This window comes from Acinonyx jubatus, chromosome A3 (genome assembly GCF_027475565.1).
Source record: "Acinonyx jubatus isolate Ajub_Pintada_27869175 chromosome A3, VMU_Ajub_asm_v1.0, whole genome shotgun sequence".
In the NCBI taxonomy this organism is placed as follows: Eukaryota; Metazoa; Chordata; class Mammalia; order Carnivora; family Felidae; genus Acinonyx; species Acinonyx jubatus.
In genome coordinates, this window is record NC_069388.1 from 12,930,592 (window position 1) to 12,946,914 (window position 16,323).

Genomic DNA, 16,323 nt, shown 5'->3' on the forward strand with positions numbered 1-16,323 from the left:
CACTCATGCGCTCTCTGTCTCTCTCAAAATAAATAAAGGAACACTAAAAAAAAAAAAAAAATTACATGAAAATACAAAGCATCTGGAATAGTCAACAAAATTTTAAACAACATAGTTGGAGGACTCATGCTAACTGATGTCAAGACTTACTACAAGCTATAGAAGTCCAGCTGGGGTGGTAGGGCCTTAAGGAAAAGTACCTAAATCAGTGGAACAGAAGAGAGACTCCAAAAACACATCACTCATCTATATTCAACCGATGTTCAACAGAGGTGCCCAAGTAATTCAGTGAAGAAAAGAAAGCCTTTTTGACAAATGGCTTAGAAGTCAATGAATATTTATATGGGGGAAAATGAACTTCAACCCCTGACTGATGCTACATAAACATTAACTTCAAATGAATCATGCACTTGAACGTTAAAGTCTAAAACTCTAAAACATCTAGAAGAAAACAGGGGTGAAAGATCTTGGGAAAAGCAAATATTCCTCAGGCCGACCCGACGCACTGCCGACAGTAAAGGAAAGATAAATCGGACTTCGTCAAAATTAAAAAATTCTGTCCCCCCAACCCCCATTTGGCAAAGCGCAGAGGTTGGCAACGGCCGAGTTTCTCTTCTGAAGCCATTGCTCTTGTCAGGTGACTCTCTAGCTGGCCGTGGGGCCGTACTTAAGTCTGCAGGCCTGGGGACAGCTTCCCTCTGATGTCAGTCTCGGGGCCCTTACCGTCCCTTAACCTGTGGGCTCCTTATTGACGCTCCCCCCTCCATCTCTCCTGAGAGCTGCCATTTGCTGGGAGGGACAGAGGCTGTGCCATTGCTGGTATGAGGTCTGTCTGGAGACACAACCACAGGTCAGCCAGCAGAAGAAAGTTCAAATTCATACACGGTGGAGCACAGCCAGGATCAAAGGAAAGGGTTGCCCCTGGGAGCACTGGCCATCCAGCCTGGGGTTAGTCACTCTGGAAATGGTACAGAGAAACCTCAGAGAACTGGAAGGGACAGAAATGGGAAGTCACTATTAACGGGCTTCTTTAGGTCACCTCTTTGTGCTCTGCATTATGCCATCCGAACAGGAAATGTCTAAATTTATGTTCTGCCTTCTGTTTCAAGGGAAGTTCCTCTAGTCCTTGGATTATCGCAGGTGGACATCTCCCCGTCAAGAGCTGATTCCATGTCCAGGACTTGCCTTGTAGGACATTTCTTCTCTTTGTCTAACCTGCAGCTTTCATGCTGCAGCCTGGATGACTTCCCACTTATTCAGCCTTTGAGGGAATCCAAATGAGCTTTTTTCCAATGTTGAGTCAAATTTTCGGTCCTCGTGACAGTTGTTGACATGTCAAAGCAGGATTTTACTCGTTGGGTGTCTTTTTCTTTCTCTCTCTCTGCTCATGTTTTAACACCTTTGATGCATTCGGAATCAAACTTATACACCTGGAAATGCTGGGTCGAACACACATATGTCTTGGCTGCTGGGATTTCCAAAACCTTTGCCATGCTAACTTTCCAAAGAAAAAGCTAGCCGGTGCAACTTTTCCGGAACCTATTGATTATGGAAACTTTCTGTAGCAGAGCTTTATTAATACCACAAGGAACATCCTTGGGATCCTTAGTCATTGCTTGGATGGGTACACGGAGGCTTGGAACAATGTGATTTGCAGTCTCACTGTGAGTAGTGGCACATTAGGGCCTGCAACCCAGCTTAATCACCTTAAAAAAAAAAGCAACGGGACAGTTAACTGTAAGTGGTAAGTGATAACTATTAGCTCCTTCCCTTTTCTTGGCTTTGGCCTGGAGCCTCAGTTTTATCATCTGTCAAATGGGAGCACTAACCCTTGCCCTACAGTGTCTGTCGTGACACTTTTGGTTACAAGTGATGGCGAAACCAACTTAAACTGGCTTCGGCACAAAGGGACTGTCTTGGCTCACATAAAATTCAGGTTAATCCTGAATGCAGTCTCGACTCTTTTTACCTCTATAGTGGCTTTGCTCTAAGGCCGACCTTCCCCTGGGGACAGCAGGACCCCTAGCAGCTCCGGACTAATATCCTCCTAGCTCAGCCACTCGGCAGGTGGAGGACAACTCTTCCACCATCACTGGAAAGTCTCAGGTCCCACTGCCTCTGCAGCAACTTGGGTCACATCTTGAGCCAATCAGCGCAGTCAGGGGAATGGGGCGTTCTGATTGGTCGGGTCTCCATCACGTGATAACCAGGGCCTCCCCTGAGCCGGCTCCGCTCAGGATTGACAAACGCGCAGGTTGCTTAGCAACCAGCTCCTGTCTCCTTTCTGTCATCCAGGACTGGCAAAGCCGGGCCAGGGTCCCGAGTATCGAATTTTAGGGCTCAGTATCTGGTTTTTAGCCACTGCAGCTCCTTGGAGGAGAGGCAAGGTGGCAGAGTGATTAAAACAGAGGCTATGAAGTTCAACGGACTGTGGTTTAAATTTCAACTGTGCCATTTACTCACCGGATTAAATGAACTCAACCTCTATGTGACTGATTCCGTTTCCTTGCCTATAAAATGGGACTAGTAATGCTCTGCACCTCTTGAGTTGTGAGGGTTAAGGGGGTGGCTTAGAACCACGCCTCCCCCATGGGGCGGGGCTCAGTAAAAGTGACCTGAGTGGTACCTTCTCCTTGGAAGAGGCGTCACTCACAACCCCCAGCCCCACCTCGCCGTGTCCACTCTCCCCTCTCCCTTCCTGGGACTACCCTGCAGCCCGGGGGGTGTGGGTATTCGGTCCACGTTCTCTCACCACTAAAAGCCCCTTAGTGACTCCATCAAGCCCAGTGTCCCACGCCCTAGGTAGGTGCTCAAGAACTGTTTGTTGAACCCAGGAATCCAGGCCACTCCGGGCAGGACCAAGCCTTCGCCCGCTCTTCACAAGCCATGGTGAGGCACTTGCAACGAGAAGGCGTCCTCTCCGGGTCTCCAGAGACAGCCTTCGAAGCAAAAAGGCGCAAAAGCTGGCTGCCCCCAGGCCTGCCAGACCCTTCTCTCTGAATGCAGGGGACGCTTCCACCTGGTGAATAATTCACTTGCTGCAGTCAGCGGCTCCAAGTGCTGTGTTGGCAAAAAAGCAGGCAGCCTGCAGAACCGTTGCGTATTTTTGCCGGGCGAAAAGACCGGGGTCTTGAGTGCTTATGTTTCCAACCTGCTAAGTTCAGAGGCAATTAGCCGTTGGGTGCTTTTGCCCGTGAGCTCCTGTGCCCATTGCCTTGTTAGATGCATTCATCGCGGCCCAAACAAGGCAGCCAAAGATTTATGTCAACTCGCTATTAAAGTACAATTTTAACAATCCTTTAAAATGGCTGCGGCATCTACACATAAACAGCACTCTATGTTAAGCCTCCCCTTGGGGACAGTAACCTGCTTCATTAAAACCACCATAATGAAGAGGCTCTATAAATCAGCGTCTTTTATACAAAAACATATGATCTAAACTCCTTCTGCAGCCCAGCCCTGATGCAGGCAGACAGCTCGGGTGGGAGGCAAGGGCCTGACAGACAAGCCACGAAGGGGCCAAAGAGGCCAGTTTTCAACAGGTTAGATGAAGCCGGGTCTGCCAACCAAAATTTGTTTTCTCCAACATTAGCCTGTAATGTAGGGAAAAAAAAACAGACCCAATTTCTTTCCGTGACCGAATGTTCCCTCCGTGCGGGGCCGGGGGTGAGGTCACCCCGACACCTTTCTCTGTGACTCCGATGGGCTGGGGAGGGTCCACCCCCTCCCCCACCCCCAGATAGGACTTGAACCCCCGGGTCCAAATCGCCCACCTGCCAGATTCTCAGCGTGTCCCAACCGTCACCCATTCACACACCCCCTCACGACTGTCGCTGGGGCCACCTCCGTGCCCCGCCTGCGCTCCTAATCAACCGTCTTCTGTAAACAGACTCACTTTTTCAAATTCAGCTTCGTTCGTGCAGTTATGGCTGTGAAATCACGGAGCTCGTCTCCAGGCTTTCTAGGTTTTCCTAATATACATTATAATAAATACCTGCCTTAAAAATATGTCACGTTTACAGACATGGCATGTGAAATTATCTAGTGTCACTACAGGTCACCTACTTTTTGAAATGCTGAACTCAGTATTCGAAAGGACTGGGTCCAAACAACTGCCTCCTAATGGGACTTGGCGTTTGCTAGATATTTTGATGGTTAAGGCTAAGTCCAGAGACTTGCTTCCCCTGGGTAGCAGATATGCACAGCGCCCCCTCCAGACCAGCTCTTGTGAACCCCGATTTAGGTGACACGGGAGCACGTGCCTGATAGAAAAGTCATGTGGTGATGTCTTTCAAGTACACAAAGAAATAGATTATGGGATGGCAGGAACTTTCTGGAAAGGTAGAGTGGGGTACGTTGGGACGGTGAGAAGAATAAAGTTGGAGTCCGTAAACCCAGGCCCCCGACTTCCAGCTCTGTCTAAATGCTGCCATTTCTCGCCTGGACTGTCGTGTGAATCCCCTAACTCGTCTTCCTGTCCACCTTGGCCCCTACCCTGTGCTCTCCATTCAGCAGGAAGAGTGGTCTTTCCAACACATTAAATCAGATCGTCATAGTCCATTATTCAAAACTCCCCCAGTAACTTCCACTGCTCGGAATCGAAGCCAAAGTGTTCACCATGGCCCACAAGGCCTTACGTGGTCTGACCCCCATCGTCCCTTCAACCAGCCCCTACCATTCCCCTGCCTCACCCACTTTGCTCTAGCCACACGGCTCTCTGTGCTGTTCTGCAAACACAGTGAAAAAGCTCCTGCAGGGCACCTGGCTGGCTCAGTCGGTGGAGTGTGTGACTCTTGATCTTGTCATGAGTTCAAGCCCCATGTTGGGCATAGAGCTCACTAAAAAAAAAAAAAAAAGAAAGAAAAGACAAGAAAGGAAAAGAAAAGGAAAAGCTCCTGCCTCAGGGCCTTTGCACTTGCTGGGACTGCCCTTCCCTCTGCCAGAACTGCCCTTCCCTCAGGTGTTTATCTGGCTCATTTTCTTATTTCATTTCTGTAGTGGTTACCTCCTCCAAGAGGCCCTCCTGGTCATGCCATCTGAGAGAGGACCCTGTTGCTCTCTGCCTCCCTCTTCTTTATTTTTCTTCTCTCCTCCCAGCACCCCCCACCCCGTGTGCGTGTGTGTGTGTGTGTGTGTGTGTGTGTGTGTTCTTAGAGCATTACACACATCACATTGAATATTATACTGGCCCATGGTGACACGTTTGAGAAGTGGGTGGGGAGTGAGGGCTACTCTTGCTTTGCCTTTGAATTTTTCAAATTACAATTATAGGGGCACCTGATAGCTTAGTTTGTTAAGCGCCCAACTCTTGACTTTGGCTCAGGTCATGATCTCACGGTTTGTGTGTTCGAGCTCCACATCAGGCTCCGCAATGTTAGAGTCCCTGCTTGGGATTCTCTCTCTCTCTCCCTCTGCCCCTCTCCTGCTCTCTCTCTCTCTCTCTCTCAAAATAAATAACTAAGGTTAAAAAAAACTAAAAAAATTACATATATTATTCACATAATTAAGATCACTAGGGGAGGGAAAGAAAGAAAAAATGCCTGAAAACAAGCAGGTCTGGATAATAACCAAGATGTCTGGGCCTTCTGAAAAGGAAACTATATATGGCATAGTTTGGAATGTTTTGGTTGAGACACCTGGGAAAGGACTCACTCCTCCCTGTAGGTGAATACTGAACATGAGAGCTCGCAGGCCAGATTTCCGCTCTTATGTTCCCGATTCGCTTGAAGACAATGCCAGGCCCAGTGGGGGTTTTCCTGCCATAATGAGAATGTGTAACCATCATTCTTGTGGGATGGCATGCTGTACAGGTGCCACCACACAGGCAGTTGGTCTGAGAGTGAAGCCATGAAGAGGAACGCTGAGATCAGACAGACAGAGATTCAGGAGATGCAGCCTGAGCTCCTGGATCCAGCCACACCTGAAGCTAGCCACATCTGAACTTCCAATTTTAATGAGACAAACTTTCCTTTTTCTTTGCACAATCTTACTTGCTTTGGATTTCTGTTCCTTATAACAGAAAATTCTAACTGACGGGGAGCCAAAGGGAGAAGGATTCAAGTGGTGATATGTCAGTTTCTCCAGAAGAGGCCATCAGAGCACAGCAAGCCAGGCCAGAAAGCCTCTTCCCTCCAAGCTGCGGAAGCTCCTCAAGTCTGAGTGAGGCATCCCCCCAAACGTCTCGTGACCTGCTCCAAGACACCCGAACCTTCGAGATGCTGGGTGTCGCGATCTCTTGAGAAAGTCCTGGGGCATGCACATGCTAGGAAGCTATGTTTTCTCTCTCTGTCCTTCCTCCTGCTCCCAGAGCAAACAGTGGCTCCCTGTCATTGTTCACCTTGGCTGAGTGGAGGCAGTCCTGAGAAAAGCGGACCCCAATCCAGGAATGCCCCCGGATCCCTCGCTCTGGAAGTGACCTGACCGATGCAGGCAGAGCAGCCCTTTGGTCACTGTGGGCTTGGACTCTGCAGTGTGTTCCCGGAGACCAGGATTCACCTGCCTGCACAGGCGGACCTCCCTGTCTGTGCTAGGGAGACGGGTGCATTCTCGGGATACATCTGCACCGCCTTTCTGACCTGGATGGGCTTTGCATAATGTGACCGACTTCACAGGCTATTATCTCTCGGATGCTGGGCCCCCCGCTATGGTGGCGGGGCAGACCGGCCTTTGTGATTCCTTGGTCCACACTCCTGACTGCATGGATGCTGAAGCTGAGGCCCAAGATGGAGAATGTCTTGTCCCAGGTCATACAATTGCCCGAGGCAGAGTAAGATGTGACCCGAGCCAGGAGTCCCTGAGCAGTCTGTGTCCTGCTCTCCTGAGGGACTCTTGCTTCTCCTGGTCACAGACACACCCCTGCCTGTGCAGACACCCCCTGGGCTCCAGGAGTGGGGGCGTAGTGTAGCACCATACATTGGCAATCACTCTTTTGTCCTCAGATGTCGCAAAGTCCTGAGGCTATAGGTGGATAGCTGATGTTCGGGGACCCTGGGCTGGACAGTTCACTCTTAAAGGTGAAGGCCATACTCACCTGGGTGTCCCCAAGGCCTGGCAGAGTCCTGCACCCAAGAAGACTCACCAAAGGCTTGTCTGCATTCGATTAAGCCAGTAACACCTGGCCAGGGTCCGTGGCTGCGACGTCTCCCTGACCAAAGGACACCACGCGAACAAGGTCTCAGCTTCCACGTTTTCTCCTGCTTCTTAGTCTCCTGATGACAGAAGCCTGAAGGTCTCTGAGCATCACCCATACATAGGAATTTTCCTAATTTATTTGCCAATTTGCTGACAATTGAGGCTACTTATTGACCCATAAGTTCATAGGACCGGTTCCTCTGGGCTTTTGATATTTCCAAGTGACAATTTAAGGAGGCACGCCCATTTCATGGAGGGAAAGGCAAAGACGTTCATGGTATAAAATCCCCAGACCTCAACCTTGCAAATAGGGAGCAGGATGAGACCCTCCTCTGGTTGTGTCTGGCACTGATTCTAATCAGGATGGACGGGCACTCTCCACCCTGGGACTGGAAGGAAGCCTGGGATTAGCCAAGAAATCTTCAGCCCAGAGACATGTCAGAAGCGCCACAGAGATGAGCAGAAAAGAGGCGGTACGCTTTTCAGCAGCCCAGTCCCCCTGCTGGCCGCAGCGCCTATGGGATCATATGTTGGGCTCTGGGGATGAGCATCACTGACCTGGCTGGATTTAGAGGTCCCAAAGACTCGGCCTCCCCTCCCATCCTCCACTCCCGCAAGGTGCCCAGCCACCTCCCAATGCCAGTTCAGCCACTGGGGAGGGTCACCTGCTCCTTCACAGAAGGAAAGACTTTGAGGCACTGATCTACGAGTGCAGGGCTGTTGGGTGGGGCTGGCAGGTGTCACAGATCGCGAGGGACCCCAAACCCACTGCATCTACCCCCTGAATTCATCTTCAGAAATGCTCGCTCGAGGGCGCAAAGACGGGTGTCTATAGCAGGGAAAAATAACATTTCAGACTGGAACAACTCAGAATCTTCTGCCAGGACACTGGTTAAATAGTTCGGTGGCTAAGAGCACGGAGTCTGGGTTCAAATGCTGACTTTCCTACTTACCGGCTGTAGCACAGAGAGCAAGTTTCTTAACCTCTTTGTGCCTCAGTCTTTGCATCTTTATAATGGAGGGAAGCACGTACATATATCTTAAGGCTTCCCTCTGTCCTCCCTGATGTTCCCACCCCGCTTGCTTGCTTGCTTGCTTGCTTGCTTTTTTAAGGTTTATTCAGTTTTCAGAGACAGAGAGACAGAGTGTGAGTAGGGGAGGGGCAGAGAGAGAGGGAGACACAGAATCAGGCTCCAGGCTCCGAGCTGTCAGCACAGAGCCCGATGCGGGGCTGGAACCCACGGACGGCGAGATCACGACCTGAGCCGAAGCCGGACGCTCAACTGACTGAGCCACCCAGGCGCCCCTCACCCCACTTTCTTATACCAGGATATTCTGTTGGTTTTCACCAGGAGTCAGTGAAGCAAAGATACAATCAGAGCCTCGTATTCAGCCTATTTGAGCCGTGGGTCCTGCGCTGAGTGCTCGTTGCTCCCAAGAGAGAGGAGCTGGTGCTCAGTCCACCAACCTGGTGGTTCAAGGTTAAAAGACAGGTGCAGCCCTTGCTCTCTTCTTGGCTAATCCCCCGAATACAGAAGGCGGAGTCTGACTACTTGTTGCCACCTGCCCTGCACAGCCTGGCCCAGACTTCATTAGCTCCTGCCTAGAAATGATGCTGCTTCTTACGTGGGGTCTCTGCTTCTGCCCTCCCGCCTATGATGTGTTCCTCACAGGCAGCCGGAGGTCCTGCGGGAGCCTAGGTCGGGTCATGTCCCTCACCTTTTTAAGCCCCTAGACCATTTTTGTTCGTTTAGAATAAGGTCTGAACTCCTCACTGCGGCCTGGTTCCATCTCCCCAGATTCCCCCCCTGCACCGCCCCTCCACCCCCGCCCATCCCCGTCTGACGTAACCCCCTCTCTTCATTTCCTACTTAGCACTTTTGTGTCTTTGAAATGATGGCACGCGTTCATTTTTCTAACACGACTCTCTGTCTCCTCCACCCTCGGAGAGGAGGGATCGTGTCTGCCGCATTCGCGGCTGCTGGGCCTGGGACCTTCAAAGGCCCCTCCAGCTCTGGGGTCTCCGATGCCCAGGTTAGGGAGGGCTGGGGTCTGCAGCCCACGTCTGGTGCCCCGGGCCAGGCTGGATGGAGCCAGGGAGACTGTGACCCCCGTCCCTGGCGCCCTGGCCCCCGAGCTGGTCCTCTGAGAACGTTCGCGGACATTAGCGATGTGCCAGCTGGGTTCCTCCGGGTTTCCTAGTGGGTGAATGGTGGCTGGAGAGAAATAGGAGAGAAATGTTCTGTCAAACGGAGCCCTGAGCCCTCGAGGAGTCGGCTTCCGAGGGAATCTTCCAGCTCCGCCTTCTGGCCAAGGGCCAGTATTCTCTCCAGGTGCTGAGGGAATCGTGGCATGGCCGTGGGACATCTAGATAAAGTAGGAAGCAATTACAGCAAAGCGTTAGTGGTGGAATTTAGGTGGTGGGGTGTAGAGCGCTCCTTGTAAAATGCGTTTAAAAGTTTTTCAAAATAAAATGTGGGGGAAAGATGACAGGAGGGTTTCCGCTCCCTTTCACCTAGTTTCGGGTTTTTCTTTCTAGCGAAAGATTAAAAAAAATTTTTTTAAATGTTTATTCATTTTTGAGAGAGAGAGAGAGAGAGAGTTTGGGGGAGGGGCAGAGAGAGAGAAGGAGAGGCAGAATCGGAAGCAGGCTCCAGGCTCCGAGCTGTCCGCCCAGAGCCCGACGTGGGGCTCGAACTCATGAACCGTGAGGTCATGACCTGAGCCGAAGTCGGACGCTTAGTCGACTGAGCCACCCAGATGCCCCTCTAGTAAAAGATTTAAAGTGGCCGAGCCAAGAACGTCTCCAGGATATAGGCAACCTGATATTCTGTTTATGGTGCAGACACCCCCTCGGCCCCACCCCCCATCTCATGGGGTCTTCTCTTCCCCATGCTTCTTCTCGTGGGTCTTGGCAATAGCCTCCAGCCCAGGAAGCTGTCTCTGTAACTACCTAGTGAGTCTGGAGTGTTCAGACACATCACTCTTGCTTCTGGCTTCTTCTGTGGGTCTGCAGAGAGAAATGGCCTCTCGGTGACCAATGAGGCCGGGCCCTGCACACCACCCTGCGGAGGAACCCCCGAGACCTCATTCAGGCCCAGCTGGAAAAGCTCAGAGGGCCGTGAGGATTCCCAAACCTGACACGAGGAGCAAAGAGGGATTTGGCAGCGGGAAAAAGTGGTCAAAGACAGAGCAAGTGGGCTGGTCTGACATGGAAGCTTCTATGAAGGTGTAAGAAAGGAAATTGCTACAGTGGGAGGGGAGTGTGGAGATGCCCCACGTGCTGGGGCCAGAGACCCTGCAACAGAGGCAAGGACCCTTCCAGGGAGGTGAGCGAGCCCTGCCACCATGTCTCCCTTCATCTTACAAGTATTTGTTGATGGCCAAATATGTACCGGGCAGGGAAGTAGGCACTGGCAATAGCAGGTTCCTGCCTGGACGACCACTGTCACCTTCCTCCCTTGAAGTCCTTTCCTTGACCCAGCAGCAGGAGGAGCCAGTTAGAATCCTGGCTGGCCACAGGGCCTTTGCACTTGCTGTTCCCTGGGTCTGCACTGCTCTTCCCCCAGTTGTCTGCCCGGCTCCCTCCTTCATCGTCTTCAGTTCCCTCCTCAGCAAGGCCCTCTGTGGCCACTCGATTCAAAATTGTAGCCTTCCTCCCACCCCTGCCCTCCCCCATCCTCCTTGTCAGCACTTACCGCTATCTGACACGACACATGTTTTATAGGTTTATTTATCTTACCTCATTAGGATCTCTCGAAAGCATCGTGTGGGCTTTGTGCATGGCTGAATGTGCAACCCTTAACATCGTGGCTTTGATAAATATATTTGAACTCCAGTACGTGTTCAACAATTTTTTTTAAATGAGAAAAAAAAATTTTTCCCTCTGTTTTCAAGGGTACTGTATGAAGAGATAATGTGAGGTATAGCAAGACCAATAGGACAGAAGCCACAGGGGGGCTGCACGTAGCCGTGGGAGTGGGAGAGGGGAGTGCTCGGAGGGACAGAGGCAGAGGCAGAGGGGGATCTGTGGCAAGAATCTTTATTGTGACCTCGAAAGGAGGGAAAAGAGCGGGGCAAGCAGGCTGGGGACTGGCTAGTTTGAGTGATCTCCCCGGGCTCTGGGGTGGAGAGGCTGTCCCTGGTTGTCTTGCTACACCTTGCCTCCGGGTGGTTAGGGCAGTTGGATGGGGGCCAGGAGGGTGAGAGCCTGAAAAAGGAGGTGGAGGGGTGTGCGCTCTGGATTGGCTGTATGTGTTTGAAACACATCTCTAGGAACTGGCTAGCCCGGGAGGGGCAGTCCCTCCAGCGTCAGCAAGGTCCCAGATAGCAGAGCATCAGAATAAAAAAAAAGCCATGGCTAGTACACCCTTCTTTGGGTGATGGCGCTTTGGGGGCACTGCTCCTCCCTTACTCTCCTTAGAAAAGTTGTCGGTAAAGTGGAACATGTGACCCAGGCTAAACCAATCAGCGCTTTCCATTCCTCTAGCCCAGCATTTGGCTCAGAGACAGTCATGTGACCCAAATCTAACCAATTAGAGAGAGGGACTCAGGCTGAGAAAAGGATACAGGGATGGGTCAGTGTGGGGGCTGAAGGCTAAACTAGGTGTGAGAGCCCTGTTTCCCTTTGTCTGTGATTGGTTTGTGTGTGGGTGTATCAGTGGGGCCAGTTAAATTTGAATTTGAAATAAACAGCGAATAATTTTTTTAGCGTATGTCCTAGTTTTAAATTCCAGACAGCCTATATGTTTATTTGCTAAATCTGGCAACCCTATGTATAACCCACAATGGGCCGAGAAGACATAAGGCAACATCTAAAGGGGATGTGGATGGGGCTGGCAGCTAGGTTCTAAGAAGTACTCTGATACTTCCTTAAGACAGAGACAGTATAGAGTCCTGACATTTCTTTCTACCCCAGATGAGGATGTAATGGCTGGAACCATGCAGCTGCCTTGAGACCATTAGGCATTATGGTCTAATGGGGATGTTTGAGCAGAAGGATGGAAAGATCCCAGGAATGTCCCTTGCTATATTTATTACTATGTGAGGTAATGAACTGTCTCTCTTCTTAAGCCTGTGGTTCTCAGTCTTGGCTGAACATGAGAAGCACTTGGGGAGATTTAAAATATGCCAATGCCATACTCCACGGCAATTAAGTCAGAAATTGCTGAGGATAGTACTCAGGCACTGGTGGGTTTTTAAAGCGTCCCAAGTGATTGCTTGTTACTCAAAGTGTGGTCCCTGGACCCAAAGCATGCGCTTCACCTGGGAGGTTGTTATAGCTATCGTCCTAGACCTAATGATTTCATAGCTGCTGTTTAACAAGGAACCCAGGGGATTTGTATGCACATTAAAGTTTGGGAGGCACTGGCTTTAGCCGTTATTAATTATTTACTCTTTGCAGCTGTATAAATCTCTACTCACATTCAAACAGTCAGGACTCCAAGGTACTGAGAATCCCAGTCCGTCAGAGCTCCCTGTTCTCTGAAATAGATACACTGCATTCAGAGGTTGGGTATCTTCTGTGCAGTGGCCACCTCTATCTGGAGCAGGCCACAAACAGCTTTGTGGGTGATCCAATTTTCACCAGAGTGGGAACCACTCCTGAACTTCTGTATACTAGTAGCTTTTGCAAACTTTTAGCCAAAAAAATCCCCTCCTGCGGACGCTAAGGTGGGTCAAGTGACCCTGCGGACCCTGACTGTGAGCCGCTGAGGAAGGCTGTTGACAACATTCCCCCCCAACACATCTGGCTTCCACATGGCCACACACATCTTGGGTACTGCTCTTGGTCCCCAGGGGATGGCTCCACCCATCAACTCACACACAAGAGGCCTGCTTGTAAAATGCCTCTGGGGCTGGGACAGAGTTTAGCTGAATCTCCAGTAGGGTCGAGGTACACAAAGCCATGGGTCAAGTTTTTCAGAAGATCAAGGTATGAGTCAGAATCCAGGGCCATTGGGCAATGTGGACTCCTGTTTCAAGGTCATGCTAAGTGAGCATGAAGTGCTTAGGGTGGGGTGGTCTCTGGGTGGACAGAATGCCCTCCTTTTGAAGGACGATGTCTAAGAAGAGGTGATGTTTGTCCTTGGATCGGATGGGTTAGGGAGATTCCCCGTCTGGCTGGAATCAACATGATGGGGGAGCATGAGGCAGGCTGAAGGGCAAAGGTGCAAGCTAGCCGCAGCCCCCCCCCCCCCCAGGTGGGATCTGTGTGATATTCCTCGAACACTCCCGGCTACCTAAGCACAAAGGAAAGAAAGGGGTTTAAGTGCTTGCCATGGTGATGTGGGAAACTAAGGCAAATGAAAAATTAAATTCCCTTACTGTCTACAGCCCATTGACAAGTCCTTGAGACGGGCAGAGTGACTTCCCTCTAGAAGCTCAGCTGCCTCGAGGATGACACTTTGCTGGGGGCGAAAGAGAACCTTAGCTTAACATTGTCCCGACCTCGAGGACCCTGTAAATCGACTTCCTTTATCTCAGCCGCTCCAGGATATATGCTGGCAATTATGTTCCAAGCTTCTGCTCACCCCCCACCAGGCATCTGAAGGGTCTCATGACTGAGGTTTTACTAAATGGTGATAAATGGTGTTTCCCTAGCAACGGCTAGCCCCTCAAGGTCCCGGAAACCTTGCTTCCAAAATACTTTACAGATTTACTCAATCCCTGACCCCCTGCTAATCTGAGGGTATGTGATGAATTACCCATCACGACCCCAGTGCAGCTCCTTCTGCCCGTGGGTCCTTTAACACCAAAGACATCTTCAAGAATTCTTTCTTGGCCATTGGCTCTGGACCCCATCAACTCCCCCCATCACCCCAAAACTTCATCCAACAGACTGGAAACAATCCCCGTGTTGCTATGTGAACACTTACACTCACCAGTTCCAGACTGATGGAGAGAAAAGTCATCCCCAAATCAGGGTGAATGATTTTTAAATATCAGCGGATGCCCTCTGTATAGATTTGCCTTTGCAAATATATGAACTGGATCTTCAAGATCATTGAATGGGAGCCACATCCTGGGCAGATAGACACACAAAGTCTCATGTGGCCACACACACATGCACGCACACACACACATAGGCACACTGTCATCCTCTAAGCCAGGTTTTTCCTAGTTAACTCATCACTCAGCCAGTAAGCTTGGGAACTTAACATGTTATTAATGTCCCAAAAGAACTCAAATTCAAAAAAGGAAAGCAAACAAGGCAGCAAATATACCCAAAGACTAAACCTTACACCCACCCCTCATCTGTGGAAGGTACATAAACGTGGCCCAAGGAAGGCACATCCTTCGTGTGCAAATGTCCAGCGAGCCCTTTGAGCCGCTTATTAGAAGACTAATCTGCACCCCCGGACGGGCTGTTTTGAGGAGTGTTCTGTCCTCCATGAGGTGGGACAGGCAAAGCCGGAGGAACCTCTCTTGCCAGGTGAGTGGTCTCCAGTCTGTCCTCCCCACCCCCTTTATAAACGCATGAATGGCTTTAACTGAATTACAACCGTCCAGCTGTTCTGGAGGGGTTCTGTGATGGGTAGCCGGGATGCAGGAAGAAATCCCCCTCACTATTAACTGCCAGATGAGAGTAACTGGCTGCTCTGGGGAGAGACGCCCGTGTCCTCCGGGGAAAGCCCATCCTACCTGCTTCTCTGTCCCCAGAGACCCCGCGGGAGAGCAGGCTCCCAGCTCTGCCCCAAAGGAAGGGAGGGTGGCCCTGTGGGACAGAGGCAGGGGCAGGTGGAGGGGACAGGGCCGGCCTCCCCGCAGGCACAGATGTGCAAACACCCAGATTCAAGCGTAAGCTGAATCTTAGGAGCAAACTGACGCTCAGAGAGGTAAAGGGTCTTGTCCGAGGTCATAGGCTGGCAGGTGGAGTTTGGACCCAGAGAAAGCTGTACCTGGGTTTGGGACACAAACCCTTTCCACTGCACCAGTGTCCTAGAGGTGCCCCAACCCTCATGGGTTCAGGGGTCAGATCTGACTTTTAACACCTTTTATGTTGGGTCCTAGATGAGATTTCATTAGGAGAAAAGTGAGTGCCTGAGTGTGCATGTGGAAAGGGGCCGGAGGGGGGTTAGGGTTGTCAGAGAAAATGCAGGGATCCCAGTTACATTTGAATTTCAGATGAACAACAAATAATTTTTTGGTCTAACCAGGTCTCATGTAATATTTGGTAATACACTAAAAAATTATTCTTTGTTTATCTGAAATACAATGTTCTTTTTTGCTCTTAGATCTGGCAAATCTGTGTATACACGTGTGTATAGGGGCAAACAGTTTTGAAAACCATTCTGTTACCACACACTGACTTCCTTCAGGCCTCAAGTTCATGACTCTCCCTTCCCCAGACTGAGCCCTGCCCACAATTTTCTGTTCCGTCCCTTCCTCCGCATCAAGGAAACACAATAACTGAGGCAGGGCAGGCAGAGTCAATAGAAGGGGTCTGTGGGCTGGGCTGAGTCCCAGTGTCCCTTGATTACCTGGTTATTCCCCACCGCTCCCCGCTGTTGACTGTTCAAAAACCAAAATGGGGATGTCTGTGTGTTTTAGCCCTTATCCTTCCTTAGGGAGAGGGGACAGATCTGGTTTGTGAGTGCCTCTGGGGTACCTGCGTGTATGTGCATGTGCATGTGTGTGTGTGTGCGCGTGTAGGTGAGTACTTTGTGTGCGCGTGAGTGTGCAAGCACATGAGTGTGCAGGCATATGTGTGTGCACTCACTGTAGGCACAGGCTGTGGATCAGGTTTCAAGTGAGGGCTTAACTCTCCAGTTCAGGGGCTCGCAGAGTCAAAGGGTCTGCAAAGCGCCCTCTGGCCACATCTCATTCCCATGATTCACAGTGAACTCCGTGGTCCTTGGGGTCAGAGGCCTCAGCCTAAGTTTTCCAGCTTCCTTCCAGGCAGGACCCCTCTTGGCCCCATTTGGGAGCTCAGTGTCTGCCCGGAATATTTGAGGGGGTCTCAAGCGCTCAGATGTCCCCCAGCCTGGAAAGTCACTCAGTCGCTGAGCCGGAGCCTGGGTGGGGCCTCAGTGTGACTCTTGGGACCTTCTGGCCTCCTGACAGCCCAGCTCCTGCCCGTCTCCAACCACACTGCCTGGGACAGCCTTTCTGCTCTCGGGTCCCTCATCATCCTGATGGATCTCTCACCGTGAACATCTTGGCTGGATAATCGGCTTTTCAGGCCATTGC

At 50.9% G+C, this 16,323-nt stretch overlaps 1 long non-coding RNA gene across 1 annotated transcript; it reads right to left on the reverse strand.

Annotated features, from left to right (window-relative positions):
• Nucleotides 1-320: 320 nt before the first annotated feature.
• LOC128311351 (uncharacterized) lies at nt 321-2,188 on the reverse strand. The gene is made up of 2 exons (XR_008289752.1): nt 1,970-2,188; nt 321-1,706 (listed from the first exon to the last, which is right to left on the reverse strand). It is a non-coding gene; the product is annotated as an uncharacterized LOC128311351 (long non-coding RNA).
• Between the last annotated feature and the right edge of the window lie 14,135 nt (nt 2,189-16,323).